Source organism: Macaca mulatta, chromosome 11 (genome assembly GCF_049350105.2).
Source record: "Macaca mulatta isolate MMU2019108-1 chromosome 11, T2T-MMU8v2.0, whole genome shotgun sequence".
NCBI lineage: Eukaryota > Metazoa > Chordata > Mammalia > Primates > Cercopithecidae > Macaca > Macaca mulatta.
Window position 1 is genome coordinate 15,018,802 of NC_133416.1, and position 17,491 is coordinate 15,036,292.

The 17,491-nt window shown below is 44.1% G+C and overlaps 1 long non-coding RNA gene across 1 annotated transcript; it reads left to right on the top strand.

Annotated features, from left to right (window-relative positions):
• Positions 1-4,818: 4,818 nt before the first annotated feature.
• On the top strand, positions 4,819-10,282 carry LOC144332797 (uncharacterized). Its single transcript, XR_013400916.1, has 2 exons — positions 4,819-5,047; positions 9,835-10,282. It is a non-coding gene; the product is annotated as an uncharacterized LOC144332797 (long non-coding RNA).
• Positions 10,283-17,491: the final 7,209 nt, after the last annotated feature.

Sequence of the window (17,491 nt, forward strand, 5' to 3'; positions counted from 1 at the left end):
TTGGGAGGCCGAGATGGGCGGATCACGAGGTCAGGAGATCGAGACCATCCCGGCCTACACGGTGAAACCCCGTCTCTACTAAAAAATACAAAAAAAAAAACTAGCCAGGCGAGGTGGCAGGCGCCTGTAGTCCCAGCTACTCGGGAGGCTGAGGCAGGAGAATGGCGTAAACCCAGGAGGCGGAGCTTGCAGTGAGCTGAGATCCGGTCACTGCACTCCAGCCTGGGCGACAGAGCGAGACTCCATCTCAAAAAAAAAAAAAAAAAAAAAAAAAAATCCTTTTAATTCTCAAAAAGGCAAGGTACTTCTATATAGAAGGGTACGCCCTTACAGATGGAAAAATGGTGAGCCCACATTTGGACAAGGGAGGGGAGGGGTTCTTATCCCTAAGGCACTTGGCCCCTGCTGCTGTATCATTCCCCTATCGGCTAGGGTTAGACCGCACAGGCTAAACTAATTCTGATTGGCTAATTTAAACAGCATGACAGGGTGAGTGCTTTGGCAGGAGTCAGGGCAGAGCAGGTAGCAGGTAATCGGCATGAGTTAGGGTGGAGCAGGTGATCGGAATGAGTTAGGGTGGAGCAGGTGATCGGAATGAGTTAGGGTAGCGCAGGAGATTAGAAGGATTTAGGGTGGAGTAGGTAATCGAAAAAGGTTGCTTTACAAGGAAGTTTAGTTTAAAATAGAAGGCAAAGAACTAAACAGCGCCTTTTTGTCTCTGTCTCTTCCTCTCTCTGCCTCTCTTTGATTCCCTCTTTTTCTGTCTCGTCTCTTCCTTTCCCTCTTTGCCTCTCTGCCTCTCCTCTCTCTCCTCTAGGGTAGGGACCTGTGGGAGTGGAGCTACTCTCTCTTCCACTGAGAAGAAAGGAAAGGGGTTGTTTGTGTCAGGTTCAACCCTTGAAATTAGTGGAAGGCCCAACCCCTCAACACTAGGGATGTCTCACCTTGAAATTTGGTAATATTTCTAAAAAATGCAAGTGCAATATATACACTATGGAATATTATGCAGCCATAAAAAAGGATGAGTTCATGTCCTTTGTAGGGACATGGATGAAGCTGGAAACCATCATTCTGAGCAAACTGTCGCAAGGACAGAAAACCAAACACAGCATGTTCTCACTCATAGGTGGGAACTGAACAATGAGAACACTTGGACACAGGGTGGGGAGCATCACACACCGGGGCCTGTCGTGGGGTGGGGGGAAGGGGGAGGGATAGGATTAACAGATATACCTAATGTAAATGACGAGTTAATGGGTGCAGCACACCAACATGGCACATGTATACATATGTAACAAATCTGCATGTTGTGTACATGTACCCTAGAACTTAAAGTATAATAATAATAAAAAAAATTCAAGTGTAAATACTTTTAATCTAGAGGTTCCTCCTCTAGGAATCTGTTCTACAGATCAATTCACACAAGAACAGAAAGATGTATAATAAAGGTTGTATATTTCTGCATTAACTAGTAAAAATAAAAAGTAAAACAAAGTAAATTATGAAAGAAAGGAAAGAAAAGCAACAATGAAGGATGAAAATAGTGCTCTATACTGTGATATGGAATAATATCCAACATATAGTTAATTGAAAAAATGTAGAACAGTATGCATGATATAATACTATTTATATAAAAATGAAAGGGAGATACCTATACTCCTTGTAGTGCATAGAAAATTTTTAGACGGATATACAGTGGTTAACTCTGGAGAATGCATCAGAGAGATGGGGAAAATGTTTTTATTTTTTACCTTATGGCCTTTTTTTATTGTTTGGATGTTTTACTGCGGCCATGTATTACTTTTGAAACAAGCTGCATTTTTAAAGCTACATTTTTAACTTTCACAAATGAAAAGATAATTCCATCTGGTTCAGGAAAGTGTCTATAGAGAACGTGGAAGGTGTTTTTCTCATTTTGCCACTTTTTTTCTTTTTTTTTTTTTTTTTTGAGAGCCTCTTACTCTGTCACCCAGGCTGGAGTGCAGTGGTGCTGTCATAGCTCACTGCAGCCTTGAACCCCTAAGCTCAAGTGATTCTCCCACCTCAGCCTCCCGAGTAGCTAGGACTACAGGCATACTCTACCACAGATGGCTAATTTTTAAGTTATTTTTTAAGAGACAGGGTTGCTATGTTGCCCAGACTGGTCTCGAAATCCTAGGCTCAAGCAACCCTCTTGTTTTGGCCTCTCAAAGTGTAGGGATTACAGGCTTGAACCACTGTGGCCAGCCCACCTTTCTTTACTTTACTTTTCTTTTTTTTTTTGAGACAGAGTCTCACTCGGTTGCCCAGGCTGGAGTGCAGTGGCACAATCTCAACTCACTGTAATCTCTGCTTCCCAGGTTCAAGCCATTCTCCTGGCTCAGCCTCCCAAGTAGCTGGGATTACAGGCGTGCACTAGCACGCTGGCCTATATATATATATATATATATATATATATTTTTTTTTTTTTTTTGCGACAGAGTCTCACTCTGTTACCCAGCCTGGAGTGCAGTGGCACGATCTCGGCTCACTGCAAGCTCCACCTCCCGGGTTCACACCATTCTCCTGTCAGTCTCCCAAGTAGCTGGCACTACAAGCACACGCTGCCGTGCCCAGCTAATTTTTTGTATGTTTTTTAGTGATCCGCCCACCTCAGCCTCCCAAAGGCCTGGCTAATTTTTAAATTTTTTTTTTTAATATTTAGTAGAGACAGGGTTTCACCATGTTGGCCAGGCTGGTCTCGAACTCCTGACCTCAAGTGATCCACGCTGCTCAGCCTCCCAAAGGGATGGGATTACAGGCACGAGCCACCACGCCCAAAGCCCACCTTTCTCAAATAATATTTATTCAACTCTTCAAATAAGTGATAGGAGTCTAAATTCAATCTCACTATCATTCTATTTGCCCACCCATCAGTTCTTGGTAATATGTGTTAATAGGCATGGCCTGGGAAAACAAAGTGCACTGATAATTTTTAGTCTAACTGCTGTGTATCCATTACAGGTATCGCTCATCTTGCAAAATGGATATCGTTCGGCAAGATTGAAAATAAAAGACTTCTGACTGGGAGCGGTGGCTCACGCCTGTAATCCCAGCACTTTGGGAGCCGAGGAGGGCGATCACGAGGTCAGAAGATCTAGACCATCCTGGCTAACACGGTGAAACCCCGTCTCTACTAAAATACAAAAAAATTAGCCGGGCGTGGTGGCAGGAGCCGGTAGTCCCAGCTACTCGGGAGGCTGAGGCAGGAGAATGGCATGAACCCGGGAGGCGGAGCTTGCAGTGAGCCGAGATCGCGCCACTGCACTCCAGTCTGGGCAACAGAGCGAGACTGCGTCTCAAAAAAAAAAAAAAGACTTCTCTAGAGTAAAATCTATGTCCTACTAACATTTCAGAAGTTAATGTTCTTTCCCAGATACAATAGATTGGATTAAAATTTTGATTGAAGAAGGGATTAAGATAATTTCTGGAACATATATTAGGCATTGCCATGTAGCTGCACTACGTATTTATGGGGACTTACCAACAGTTCTTTTGTCACTTGTTGCATGTATGTGACAGAAAGAACCTGGAGGGCAATGAAGTCAGGACACTTGACCTGTGGTCCTCCAGTCCCACCTCCATCTGACCAAGGGTGAGACACTTCTAAAGAGTTTTTGTTCAGTCATCAGATATCGGGAAGGGTTACTATATGGCAGGCCCTTACACTCAGTTATATTCAGTTCTGTATACCATACCACCATATAGCATATATTATGAGTGTGGTATAATCTAGTGTAATAAAATGTTAAAAAATAAAATAAACAAAATAATAAAATAAGAGGTATACAGAGCTGCCAACTGCATGTGAACAAGCCAGGTTCTCTCAGATTTGTCACTCTCCTGCTTAAACCTTCAGTAGCTCCCCAGTACCTTCAAATTAAGTCCACATCCTAAGCTTGGCATTCAAGGTGCTTCATCATCTATCACCTGTCCACTTCTTTGGCTTCAGCTCTGGACACTGCTCTCATCTCTTGAGATGCCTACATTACTCTCAAATCTAATTATTTGCAGTTCCCCCCACCCCCCCACCCCACCCTGCGTTGTTTCACTGAATTATGACTTTGCAAATGTTTCTTTTGCTGCCTGCTTAGAAAAACGTGTAGTCAGTGTTTGAGACCTGGCTCAGAAATCAGCCTTTCCGTAAAGGCTTGCCCTGGTTCCTCTCTATATTTTCTGAATACCTTTATTATCACACTTAATACACTATATTGAAGTTACTCGTTTACATTCTTAAGGAAGTATGGAAATGAAACGTAAAATAAATCCCCATTAGTGTGTAAGCTCCTTGAGGGCAGAGGCCCTATCTAGTTAATCTTTGCATTTCTAGTATATAGCACAGTGCCTGCTCAACACATTTTGTAAATGATAAAAGAATGAATTTGTTATACTATAGCTTGTATATAGTAGTATAACTACTATGTCTTTGTAGTTTGACATTTCTTAATATAGTGACAAATCCAGTAAAACCTGCATCTCTCCTAGATTCTATGTTATCTGTACCTCTGTCCTACAGGCACTACTCATAGCATTATAGTGAAGTTCCTGTAACAATTCGTTGATTTTAAAACATACTAAATCACCAAGCATATATCATTTATATCTTGACAGTGTACTTTAAAGCAGATGTTTCAGTTTTATTTCCTTCACATAGCTAGCATCTCTCCAGACAAGCTTAGATAGCAACCTGTTTTCTTTGGCAAATTGATTAATGGGGACATTACTCATATGCCTGGTTGTATGACATTTCCAATAACATTGTCATTTTGTTTATGGAGTGGTAGGTAAAAATATCCAGGAATTTACTACCAGTGGAGGAACCACCTGTTTGCTGGAAACATTAAAGAGGAAAAACTGGAGAGGCAGCTCTCTTGGAGAATGCTGAAAAGATCTAATTCCATCACAAGCCTGCCTCACAGCAAACCAGCTCCCGGTGGCACCTGTGGAAACAGGAGAACAGCCTTGCCGTGCACCTTAGCACTTTGGCTGGGGACTGAGCTGCCCGGCGGGGACCTGCGAAACTGCAGAGGTAGCTCTTCTCATGCCTAAAGGGTAGCAGAGTAAAGGGGGTTGGGAAGAGCTGCCTAGCACCGTGTCAGTGGCAACGAGTGGATTTAGGAGTAGGAACAAGGGAGAAAAGCATGAATGAGTGGAGGGCTGGGAAGGGGCAGGACGTGGTGGAGGCACACTGGGGAGTGGGCAGGGACCCAACTGTATGGCAGCAAATTGGGCAGGTGTAATCAGCCTACACCTTCCACCTCACCTCAGAGACCTTACAGCATAGGGGGAGGAGGCGGTGACCATGAAGAGAAGGTATGATCTTGTCCTCTGGAAGCCATGGGCAGGAAGGTTACAAGCACGTATTTGGGCCTCACCTGCAGCAGCAAGAACAGAGCAGGTGAACGGGCACGTTCCATGCTGAGTGGGAGAGGAGGCTATCTAAGGGAAACACACTAAAGGCTTGAAGTTTTCCAAGACAAAACAAAGCCAACCGTGGAAACCTTTAAGGATTAGGGAAAAGGATGCTCCCCCCATCCAAGAATTTTCTGTCTTAAAAAACAAAACAACAGAAATAACAGAACACAACACAAGAACCACGTGCTAAAAGGGGAAGGGGGAAGCTGTGGCGGAGGAGCTAAGTCCAGGCTGATGACCCGGGTGCTGAACACCGCGGGAAAAGATCAAGGTTTCTTGTGCAATCCTTCCCTGCATTTGCGTCAGCCAGCACAAGGCCATCTTGAACTGGCAGCAGTCAATTCAAGAAGCTTATGTGAAAGGCAGCATTACTTAAGGCAAAATGACTTTCTCTCCTACTTCCAGAGAAATATCTAGAGGCCAGGGCTTCCATGTAAAGCAAATCTATAAAATTCACAATGATATGTATGTTCTTCTGGTAAAATGTGGAAGGAGGGTGTCGCTACTTTCGTGTTTTAAATCTCATTATTGCGAGGGCAGTGGGAGTGTCAGGAGAGGCCATAGCTCTAAACTCTCAGGACTTTAAAATTCCTATGCTATACTATAAAATAATCCCAGTAACAGAATAGTTGTATAAACTCCCAGTTCTAATAATACTATTTTATTGGGGAAACAAGGTGTTTGTCTAAAGAGCTAATTTTTGAAAATTAAAGGAACGAAGAGCTTAGTCATTTGTGTGAAAAATATGTACATGCCTTCACCAAGTTCCTATATATCAGTGTGGTTATGTGTCCAAAAGCTTCCAGCAGAAGGCCCCAGAAAATATTGGGCGGCACCAAGTCCAAAACAGGAATGAAAACAGAATATTTATTTTGCTCAGATTAAAAACAAGCCCCACACAGGCTGGGCACAGTGGCTCATGCCTATAATCCTAGCACTTTGGTAGGTTGAGGTGGGTGGATCATCAGGTGAGGAGTTCGAGACCAGCCTGGCCAATATGGTGAAACTCCATCTCCAAAAATACAAAAATTAGCCAGGCAGGGTGGTGTGTGCCTGCAATCCCAGCTACTTGGAAGGCTGAGGCAGGAGAATCGCTTGAACTCAGAAGGCAGAGGTTACAGTGAATTGAGATCGCGCCATTGCACTCCAGCCTGCGTGACAGAGCGACACTCCATCTCCAAAACAACAACAACAACAAAAAAAAAACAAGCAAACAAATAAGCAAAAAACTATCATTCACACACAAACGGAAGAGCTTGCTGAGGCAGCTTTGGTGACTGTCTCTTGAAAGGGGCGATGATGTCAGGAACTGTTCAGAAAAGGCCAGTTGGAACACTTTATGGGGGCTAGGTGTGGGGAAACATCTTTTTGAAACAGTGCCTTTCACCTCGAATAGGTAAAAGTTGAGAAATAGCATGATGTGAGTCTAGAAAAACCATAAACAGTAGATATAGAATCAACATGGGCTTGCTTATGAAATAAGGATGAAAGAATACTCTGAAACTTTTTCGAAATAAGCTTAGAATACATTTTTAAAGGACTATTTCATGGAGCAAGCAAAAAAAATCTTTTTTTGATAATTTTATTCTTTCTATTTTTAAAAACCTTATAGCCTTCAGTTTCATCTCCAAAAAAAATTTTTTTTTTTTTTTTTTTTTGAGACAGAGTCTTACTCTGTCACCCAGGCTGGAGTGCAGTGGCATAATCTCGACTTACTAAAACCTCTGCCTTTCAGGCTCAAGCGATCCTCCCACCTCAGCCTCCAGAGTAGCTGGGACTATAGGAACATGCCACCAGGACTGGTTAATTTTTCCTATTAAAAAAAAATCTTGTTCAGGTGCAGTGGCTCACACCTGTAATCCCAGCACTTTGGGAGGTCGAGGCTGGTGGATCATGAGGTCAGGAGTTTGAGACCAGCCTGGCCAAGATGGTGAAACCCTGTCTCTACTAAAAATACAAAAAACATTAGCCAAGTGTAGTGGTGGGCACCTGTAATCCCAGCTACTTGGGAGGCTGAGGCAGGAGAATTGCTTGAACCCCGGATGCAGAGGTTGCAGTGAGCGGACACCACGCCACTTGAACTCCAGCCTGGGCGACAGAGCGAGACTCCACCTCAAAAAAAAAAAAAAAAAAAAAAAAAAAAAGAGTCTTTACTGGGAGCCTGAGGTGAGAGGATCACTTGAGGCCAGGAGGTGGAGACCAGCCTGGGCAACATAGTGAGATTCCATTACCCAACCCCCACCTCCTCTACAACTTTTTTTCTTTTTTTTTTAAATGCTAGGCATATTAGCCCAGCTACTTGTGAGACTGAGGCAGGAGGATCACTGAGGATCACTGAAGCCCAAGAGTTTGAGGTTACAGTAAACTATGATTGTGCCACTGCACTCCAGCCTAAACACATCTAGACACATCACAGAGCCAAAAGTGGCTACTAAGCAAAATTACGCTATCAAACTTTTAGGGATGGCTGAGCGCAGTGGCTCATGCCTGTAATCCTAGCACTTTGGGAGGCCAAGGCGGGTGGATCACCTGCGGTCGGGAGTTCAAGACCAGCCTGACCAACATGGAGAAATCCCCGTCTCTACTAAAAATACAAAATTAGCCGGACATGGTGACGCATGCCTGTAATCCTAGCCACTTGGGAGGCTGAGGCAGGAGAATTGCTTGAACCTGGGAGGTGGAGGTTGCATTGAGCCGAGATGCCCCATTGCACTCCAGCCTGGGCAACAAAAGCAAAACTCTGGCCGAGCGAGGTGGCCACGCCTGTAATCCCAGCACTTTGGGAGGTCGAGGCGGGCGGATCACGAGGTCAGGAGATTGAGACCATCCTGGTTAACACGGTGAAACCCCGTCTCTACTAAAAATACAAAAAATTAGCCAGGCGTGGCGGTGGGCGCCTGTAGTCCCAGCTACTCGGGAGGCTGAGGCAGGAGAATGGCGTGAACCTGGAAGGCGGAGCTTGCGTGAGCCGGGATCACATCACTGCACTCCAGCCTGGGCCACAAAACAAGACTCCGTCTCAAAAAAAAAAAAAAGCGAAACTCCGTCTCAAAAAAAATGTGTATATATATATATACACACAAAACATTAGCTACCACAACTATGCCCTCTAACAAAGAACTGTTGTTGGTGACAGAAATAGCATGTTAGACAGGTTAGATTCCAAGTGACAATACCTTCATTCCTACAAGAGATAATATTCACACAAACATTTTTGGAAACCATTAAGTGGTACTATTACTAAAAATTTTATAATTTATCGCAAAGTATTAGGTGTTATGTTGTTCATGTAACATTGAATTAACCAAAGAATGACATTAACTACCTTCAGATTTAAACAAATGTTTTGAAGAACAATTCTTTGTACAAGCAGAAAGATTTAAAGATGCAGCCTATGATGGAAATCTTTTTATACAGATGAAGGAAGCCTTTGAAAGTTAAAGGAGGCTGGGCGTGGTGGCTCATGCCTGTAATCCCAACATTTTGGGAGGCCGAGGGGGGCAGATCACCTAAGGTCAAGAGTTCGAGACCAGTCTGGCCAACATGGCGAAACCCTGTTTCTATTAAAGATACAAAAATTAGCTGGGCATGGTGGTGGGCACCTGTAATCCCTGCTACTCGGGAGGCTGAGGCAGGAGAATCGTTTGAACCCGGGAGGTGGGGGGTTGCAGTGAGCTGAGATCACACCACTGTACTCCAGCCTGGGCAACAGAGTGAGACTCTGTCTCAAAAAAAAAAAAAAAAAAAAAGTTAAAGGAATTGAAAATATGCCTTAAAATATGTAGATTATATAAATTAATCAAAAAATGAATAAAGATATGTGCCTACTATATGATCCCAAACAGAAAAATCAGAATATCCATAGTATTATAAAGCAAGCCAAAAGAAAAAGATATTTACGTCTAGCAATAGACAGTATGTAACTTAGAGTCAAGAAATATTGGGCCGGGTGTGGTGGCTCACACCTGTAATCCCAGCACTTTGGGAGGCCGAGGTGGGTGAATCACCTGAGGTCAGGAGTTCAAGACCAACCTGGTTGGCCAACATGGCGAAACCCTGTCTCTACTAAAAATACAAAAATTCGCCAGGTGTGGTGGCACACACCGGTAATCCCAGCTACTCAGGAGGCTGAGGCAGGAGAATTGCTTGAACCTGGGTGGCAGAGGTTGCAGTGAGCTGAGACCGTGCCACTGCACTCTAGCCTGGGGGACAGAGCAAGACTCTGTATCAAAAAAAAAAAAAAAAAGAAAGAAAGAAAGAAAAAAAGAAAAAAGAAAATAAAAGAAATGTTGTTAGCACTTAAATCCCCATAAATATTTGTGGCTTTTTGAAAATATCTTTATGGTCATAAGTAGGTTTGATAGCATTTCAATAGTAAATTTGCTTGTATTTTTTTCTTAGAAATGGGGAAGATTGAAGCAAAAAATGGAACAGTTAAGGCTACTTATGAGGTAAGAAATGGTTCCCCTGCTACTCTTGTGAAGTTTCCAGGTACCAAAAGCATACCTCCTCCTAATGACCCAGGGTTCCAATCTTTTCTCCCTTAAAAATACAAGATTCAGAAAAGGAGCCATGTAGGATTTCCATTCAACAAAAACGCTGGGTTTACCAACTTTACACTGGAAACAACAAGCTCAAAAGTGGACTCTGAAACCTGCTTTTTTAAAAAAGGGTTTCAAGCGATAAGTGTTAACATGTGCCACAGCAAGTTTAGACATCTGCAAGTCTGATGCAGACATCTCCTGAGGGTTTACCCAACAGACACACACAGGGCCAGGCACCTTTTCTTCTTCAGCAGCAGAAGAAAAATGTGCTCTTTATTGCCAAAAATAAACACTTTTTAAAAGACTACTTCTGTTTATCAATAAATATCCCTTCCTTTCTGTAGTGGATCTCTGGTTTTCTCCAGGCTGCCTGATTAACTGCTGTGGGCATGTTCCTAACTGGAGACAGTGCCGAGGGGTCAGGGCCAGAGCCTTCATTAAGGAGTAATGAAATACTCCTCCTGTGTACGTGGGAGGTGCCCTTGTTCCTGCCGGCCGCTGCCACCACAACCGCCACCGCCACCACCACCGCCGCCACCACCACCACCACCACCAAACTAAAGATCAGGCTCTTGGTGGTGAAGGGGTTCATAACTGCTGGGTAGAGAAAGGAATATTGCCTTAATTGGCGAGGAGGGGACAGCCAGAGTCTAATGCTATTCCCAGGTTACTTCTCAAATTAGGGACACCTGGGAATTTGAAGTGCTAGTGACCCTGGGGAAAGGACTGGAAGGATTTATAAGCCCCTTGAATGAATGCTGTGTCACTCAATCCTAACACCAGAAATCTAAGGTACAACTGAAAACTCCTCCTTTTGGACAGAAAGGAACAGAAGAGAGAATTTGTTTTGTTTTTTCAGGTTTTTTTGTTTCTTTGTTTGTTTTTTTGTTTTTTTGAGATGGAGGCTCGCTCTGTCACCCAGGCTGGAGTGCAGTGGTGCAGTCTCGGCTCACTGCAAGCTCCGCCTCCCAGGTTCATGCCATTCTCCTGCCTCAGCCTCCTGAGTAGCTGGGACTACAGGCACCCGCCACCTCGCCCAGCTAATTTTTGTATTTTTAGTAGAGACAGGGTTTCATCGTGTTAGCCAGGATGCTCTTGATCTCCTGACCTCATGATCTGCCCACCTCGGCCTCCCAAAGTGCTGGGATTACAGGCGTGAACCACCGTGCCCGACCAAGAATTGTTAAAGAAGGTACCTGACTGTACTTTCTTCAGCTCTCTGCTACCTCCCCGACCCTAACCCCCACAGGTATCCAGTGTCTACTTGCTGCTCTTCAAATATTGAAAGCCCAACCACAGCAATCAGATCTACCCAGATCTTCCCTGTCTTATAATGTCTATCCTCCAAAACCATATATTCCTCTTTTCTCCCCCTCGTAAACCCTGTGTTAAATTAATATTTAGGGAGCAGGTAAGAGAAAAAAAAGCATATCCATACTAAAGTGTAAAAGACTAGTAGGGATGCTTGGAAAGCCCTCTCTTACAAAGGGTTGCTCAGTTTTAAACAGTTGCTTATTGGCCAAATAAATACATTTTCTATTATTTCTTCAAATAAGGGCACATTTTATTCTTTCTCACTGGGTGAGGGATGTATATGGCTTAGAAACAGCAACAGTAGGCCAGGCACGGTGGCCTATAATTTCAGCGCTTTCAGAGGCCAAGGTGGGTGGATCACCTGAGGTTGGGAGTTCGCGACCAGGCTGGCCAACGTGGTGAAAGCCCGTCTCTACTAAAAATACAAAAATTAGCTGGGTGTGGTGATGCACATCTGTAATCCCAGCTACTCAGGAGGCTAAGGCAGGAGAATCGCTTGAACCTCGGAGGCGGAGGTTGCAGTGAGTCGAGATCACGCCACTGCACTCCGGCCTGGGCTGCAGAGTGAAGACTCTGTCTCAAAAAAAAAAAAAGCAACAATATTTTAAGTAAAAAAGAGTGGATAGTACAGTATCAAGAACTACTGTTGTTGCGTTTGAAGGGAAGCTTTTAGTATGCTGGTGAAGGGGAAGAGGTGAAGGAAAGTTTGAGCTTAGAAGGTTTTAGTTCCTTGAGCTTCATTTTCTCTTCCTTATTTTTATGCTGATTGGGTCTTTTTTTCCTTCTCTGTCAACAGACTGCTTCAGTACTTCTTGGCTTTATTTATTTATTTTGCTCCCGCTAACAAGCTGGAGGCTGAGTTATGTGCTCAGTCTGAAAATGTTCCTTTTGACTGTTGCCTCTGAACTTTCTAACCAATACGGAGAGTAAATAGGTACTGTGCTGTATGCAAATGTAGGCATATTTGTCTGTGTAGGCCAAAGGAGGGGAGGCATGTTGCAAAATGCCTTTAGAACAAAAACAAACTTTTCCAATAGAATATTTTATAGCCTTTTGAAAATAAGCTAAACTTTTAGAAAACGAAAAGTACAGAGGAATACTTATCTATAAAATAAATTGGAAAAAAAACACACACAAAACAAAACATGACTAATACTTCAACAGTGAGTTCACCTCAAGCATTTCATGAATTTCACATGACCCACCCACTTTTTCTCTGTACCTCTGAGGATTACCATATTAGCAGCAATAATACTCTGTTGTTCAAGTGCCAGATTTACATATCAACGTAGCCATGGCATTCCTGAATGTAGAATATTGTACTGCTCGCCTCGTTTGTGGTTTCTATAATAAGGTTAATTTTTGTTCCCTTACCCTCCTCACTTAATCTCATGCCACCCCCTACCTTTCTTCAATTAGTGGTTTGTTTTTCACTTTGAATAGTTTTTCTCCTTTCCTTTCTCAGTCTCTGTGTCAGGACTTGAACTATCCTCAAATTCACTGTAAAACCATGCTGCATTTAAAACTTCTTATCACTCAGCCACGGATGATCAATTCTTTGAAAAGACAAGCCAAAGACAGAGAAGTTAGGAATGGGCATTTCTAGGATGGCTCTAGGATAACTTCTTCCCCAAGTTTAGGATGTGTGGTAAGATGGGTTAGAAGTTATCACGGTAGATTTCATGGCCATCTTTGTCTTTTTTTTTTTTTTGAGACGGAGTCTCCCTCTGTCGCCCAGGCTGGAGTGCAGTGGTGCAATCTCGGCTCACTGCAAGTTCTGCCTCCCAGGTTCACGCCATTCTCCTGCCTCAGCCTCCCGAGTAGCTGGGACTACAGGCACCTGCCACCATGCCCGGCTAATTTTTTGTATTTTTAGTAGAGACGGGGTTTCACCGTGTTAGCCAGGATGGTCTTGATCTCCTGACTTCGTGATCCGCCTGCCTCAGCCTCCCAAAGTGCTGGGATTTCAGGCGTGAGCCACCACACCTGGCTCATCTTTGTCTTTTTCTTGGTAGGCTTTTTTAAAAAAAGTATTGCTATTTCTAGATTTTATTGGAGATGGGTCTAGCAAAAATTTCCAGAATTGCATCAGACATTTTTCATTTCCAATGGATGTTTGGAAAGGGTTGGGCAGTTTTAAAGTTTTCAGACTCAAACGTGTCAAACTGGCCAGGTGCAGTGGCTCACGCCTGTAATCCCAACATTTTGGGAGGCCGAGGTGGACAGATCACCTGAGGTCAGGAGATTGAGACCATCCTGGCCAACATGGTAAAACCCTGTCTCTACTAAAAATATAAAAATTACCTGGGCATGGTGGCACATGCCTGTAATCCCAGCTACTTGGGAGGCTGAGGTAGGAGGATTGCTTGAACCCGGGAGCTGGAGGTTGCAGTGAGCCAAGATCGTGCCACTGCACTCCAGCCTGGCAACAGAGCTAGATTCCATCTGAAAAAAAAAAAAAGTGTCAAACAAAATGGAAAGTCAGCTGGAGCCTAACAAGCTATTTTAATGAGCATTCTTTCTCTGCGATGTTCCCCAGGGGATATGAGCCCAAGCAGACCCATGTGGCCCAGGGAGTAACACGATCATCTTGGCTCTGTTTAGACACCTGTGCCCAGCGGTAAGGGGACCAGGAGGGAGACAGATTGATGAAAGCATAGAGGCATGCAGACCCATTAGGAGTGGGTGTGCGCCATGCTACTTAGAAAGTTACTACAAGAAACTCCATAGCAGTGACAGAGGCTTGATGCAACATGGGCCAACAGTGCCTCTATGTGGGGTGTCTGAGAGTATATGAAATGTGTTTGTGAGTGTTGGGGAGGGAGTGAAGAGAAGAGAAATACATGTGTTTTTTAAAGGAATTGCATGCCTTGGAGGTTCCTTTTGAGAAGATGGTATAGGAAAAAAAGATTGAGAACCACGCATATAGAACACACCCAGGACGCTGAGAGCACATTCTTCCCCTAACCACTTAAAAAACACTTTGCTGTGTTTGCTCTTCTAATCAGTCTGATGCACAGCTTTCCCTGCCCACCATAAGTTTTGTACCCTCTTACCTTCGACTTATCAGCATATAGATATTAAACTTGATCTGTATTATTTTTCACCAGATGCTTTGTTTAGTAAATGATCTAAGTTTTCTGTATATCACCTCCTGGATTATAAAGTCCTTGAGGATTTACACTGTACTTTTAGAAGTTAATATACCTTCCGGGCGCAGTGGCTCACACCTGTAATCCCAGCACTTTGGGAGGCCAAGGCAGGCGGATCACGAGGTCAGGAGATAGAGACCATCCTGGCTAACACGGTGAAACCCAGTCTCTACTAAAAATACAAAAATTAGCTGGGTGTGGTGGCAGGCGCCTGTAGTCCCAGCTACTCGGGAGGCTGAGGCACGAGAATGGCATGAACCCAGGAGGCAGAGGCTATAGTGAGCCGAGATTGCACCACTGCACTCCAGCCTGGGTGACAGCGAGACTTTGTCTCAAAAAAAAAAAAAAAAAAAAAACCAGTTACATGGGACATACTTTCCTAAAAGGGTATTTGCGGTTTATCTGAAATTCGAATGTCATTGGGTATTCTGTGTCTATATTGCTAAATCTGGGAACTCTACCTCAGTTGGATTTTGCAAGAGTTAACAAAGCACTTTATGAGTCTTTGAAAAGGTGTGAGCCAAAGGGCTCTTCAGGAGCAGCACTGACAAATATGCAATCTTTGTCAAGTTCTCAAAGGCCCTAGGTAAGCCAAAACAAAAACAACAGTAAAAACAAGCTCACTGCCGGGCACGGTGGCTCACGCCTGTAATCCCAGCACTTTGGGAGGCCGAGGCAGGCGGATCACAAGGTCAGGAGATCGAGACCACGGTGAAACCCCGTCTCTACTAAAACTATAAAAAATTAGCCAGGCGCGGTGGCAGACGCCTGTAGTCCCAGCTACTCAAGAGGCTGAGGGAGGAGAATGGCGTGAACCCGGGAGGCGGAGCTTGCAGTGAGCCGAGATCACGCCACTGCATTCCAGCCTGGGGGACAGAGTGAGACTCTGTCTCAAAAAAAAAAAAAATACAAGCTCACTAACTTTATCAAATGAGGACACAGCCAGTTATTTTAAAAATAATTTTAATGAGATATAATCCACTCATTTAAAGTGGTTTAACTACAGTTAAACTACAATTTAGTGGTTTTTTAATAATTCACAGGGTGTGCAACCATCACCAAAATCGATTTTAGATCATTTTTTTCTCTTTTTTTTTTTTTTTTTTTTGAGTCAGAGTTTCACTCTTGTTGCTCAGGCTGGAGTGCAATGGCATGGTCACAGCTCACTGCAACCTCCACCTCCCGGGTTCAAGTGATTTGCCTTCCTCAGCGTCCAGAGTAGCTGGGATTACAGGTATGCACCACCAGGCTGGCCAGCTTTGTATTTTTAGTAGAGATGGGTTTCTCCTTGTTGGTCAGGCTGGTCTTGAACTCCTGACCTCAGGTGATCCGCCCACCTCGGCCTCCCAAAGTGCTGGAATTACAGGCATGAGCCACTGTGCCACGCTGAATTTTACACCATTTTCAGCACCTCAAAAAGAAACCCAGTACTCCTTAACTATCACTCTCCTTTCCAGGATCCCTCCATCCCTGCCATTCTTCAACCCTAGCCCTTGGCAACCACTAATGGATGTTTTGGTCTATTTAGATGTGCCTGTTCCAGACACTTCATTATAAATAGAATCATAACAATATGTGGCCTTTTGTGTCTGGCTTCTTTCACTTCACATAATGTTTTCAAGGTTCAGACACATTGTAGTGTGTATATGCTTTCATTCTTTTTCATTGCTGAATAATATTTCTTTCCTTTTTTTGAGACAGAGTCCTGCTCTGTTGCCCAGGCTGGAGTGCAATGATCACAGCTCACTTCAGCCTCCAACTCCAGGGCTCAAACTGTCCTCCCACCTGGGCCTCCTGAGTGGCTGGGACTACAAGCACCACCACCACACCCAAATAATTTAAAAAATTTTTTGTAACACACCCAACTAATTTTTAAATTTTTTTTGTTGAGACGAATCTTACTACATGGGTCTTCTTCTTCCTTCTTCTTTCTTCTTCCTCTTCCTTCCTTCTTTCTTTTTCTTCCTTCTTTCTTGTTCTTTCTTCTTCCTTGTTCTTCTCCTTCTCCTTCTTCCTTCTCCTCCTTTGTTCTTCTTCCTTCTTTCTTCATTCTTCTTCCTTCTTTCTTCTTCTTCTTCTTTTTTTTTTTTTTTTTTTGTCTGTGTCTGGTTGTATCGCCCAGGCTGGAGTGCAGTGGCACAATCTCCGCTCATTGCAGCCTCTGCCTCCCACGCCCAAGTGATCCTCTCATGTCAGTCTTCCCAGTAACTGGGATTACAGGCATGTGCTACCACATCCGACTAATTTTTGTATTTCTTGGTAGAGACAGGTTTTGCTATGTTGCCCAGGCTGGTCTCGAACTCTTGGGTTAAAGCAATCCTCCCGCCTTGGCCTCCCAAAGTGCTGGGATTACAGGCGTGACCCACCGCCCCTGGGCCAGTATTTCTTTATTTGTATAGTCCACACTGGTTTATCCATTCATTCAGTAATAGACATCTGCATTGTTTCCACTTTTTGACTATTATGAATAATGCTGCTAGGAAAGAACATTTATGTAGAAGTTTTTGTGTAGTCATTCGTTTTAATTTCCCTTGGGTATGGGCGTGGCCAATATTCTGAGGAACTGCCAAATTTCTTCCCAAAGTAGCTGCACTATTTTACATTCTTAGTTTTTCTTTTTCGTTTTTTTAAAATAAAGAATCTTTACGGTTTCCTCAGCGTCCCAGAGGAGGGCCTGCTTCCGGCACCCCACCTTCCGGGCTGCCTCCGCAGAGCTCCAAACTCCCCTCCCTGCCATTCCAGGCCCTGGCACTAAGGAGCCAAAACATCAGGTCAGGCGCACTTTGGGCCTCCAGCCCGGCCCCGCCTCCTCAGCGTTAGCTAGTAGGCAAAAGGAAAACAGCTGCCCATGAATGAGGCTATGTGGACATTGTAGTTTTTTTTCCAGTCAGCAGCGCAGAGACTGTGATAAGAAAAACCACAATTCCCAGAATGCCGCGGTGCTACGGCAGCCGAAGGGGCCATTCCGCGTGTGGCGCTCCCGCCCACTCTCCGGTCTCGGCGGCTCTCCAGAGCGTCTGTAAACACCCAGAGACTGTCATGGAGGGG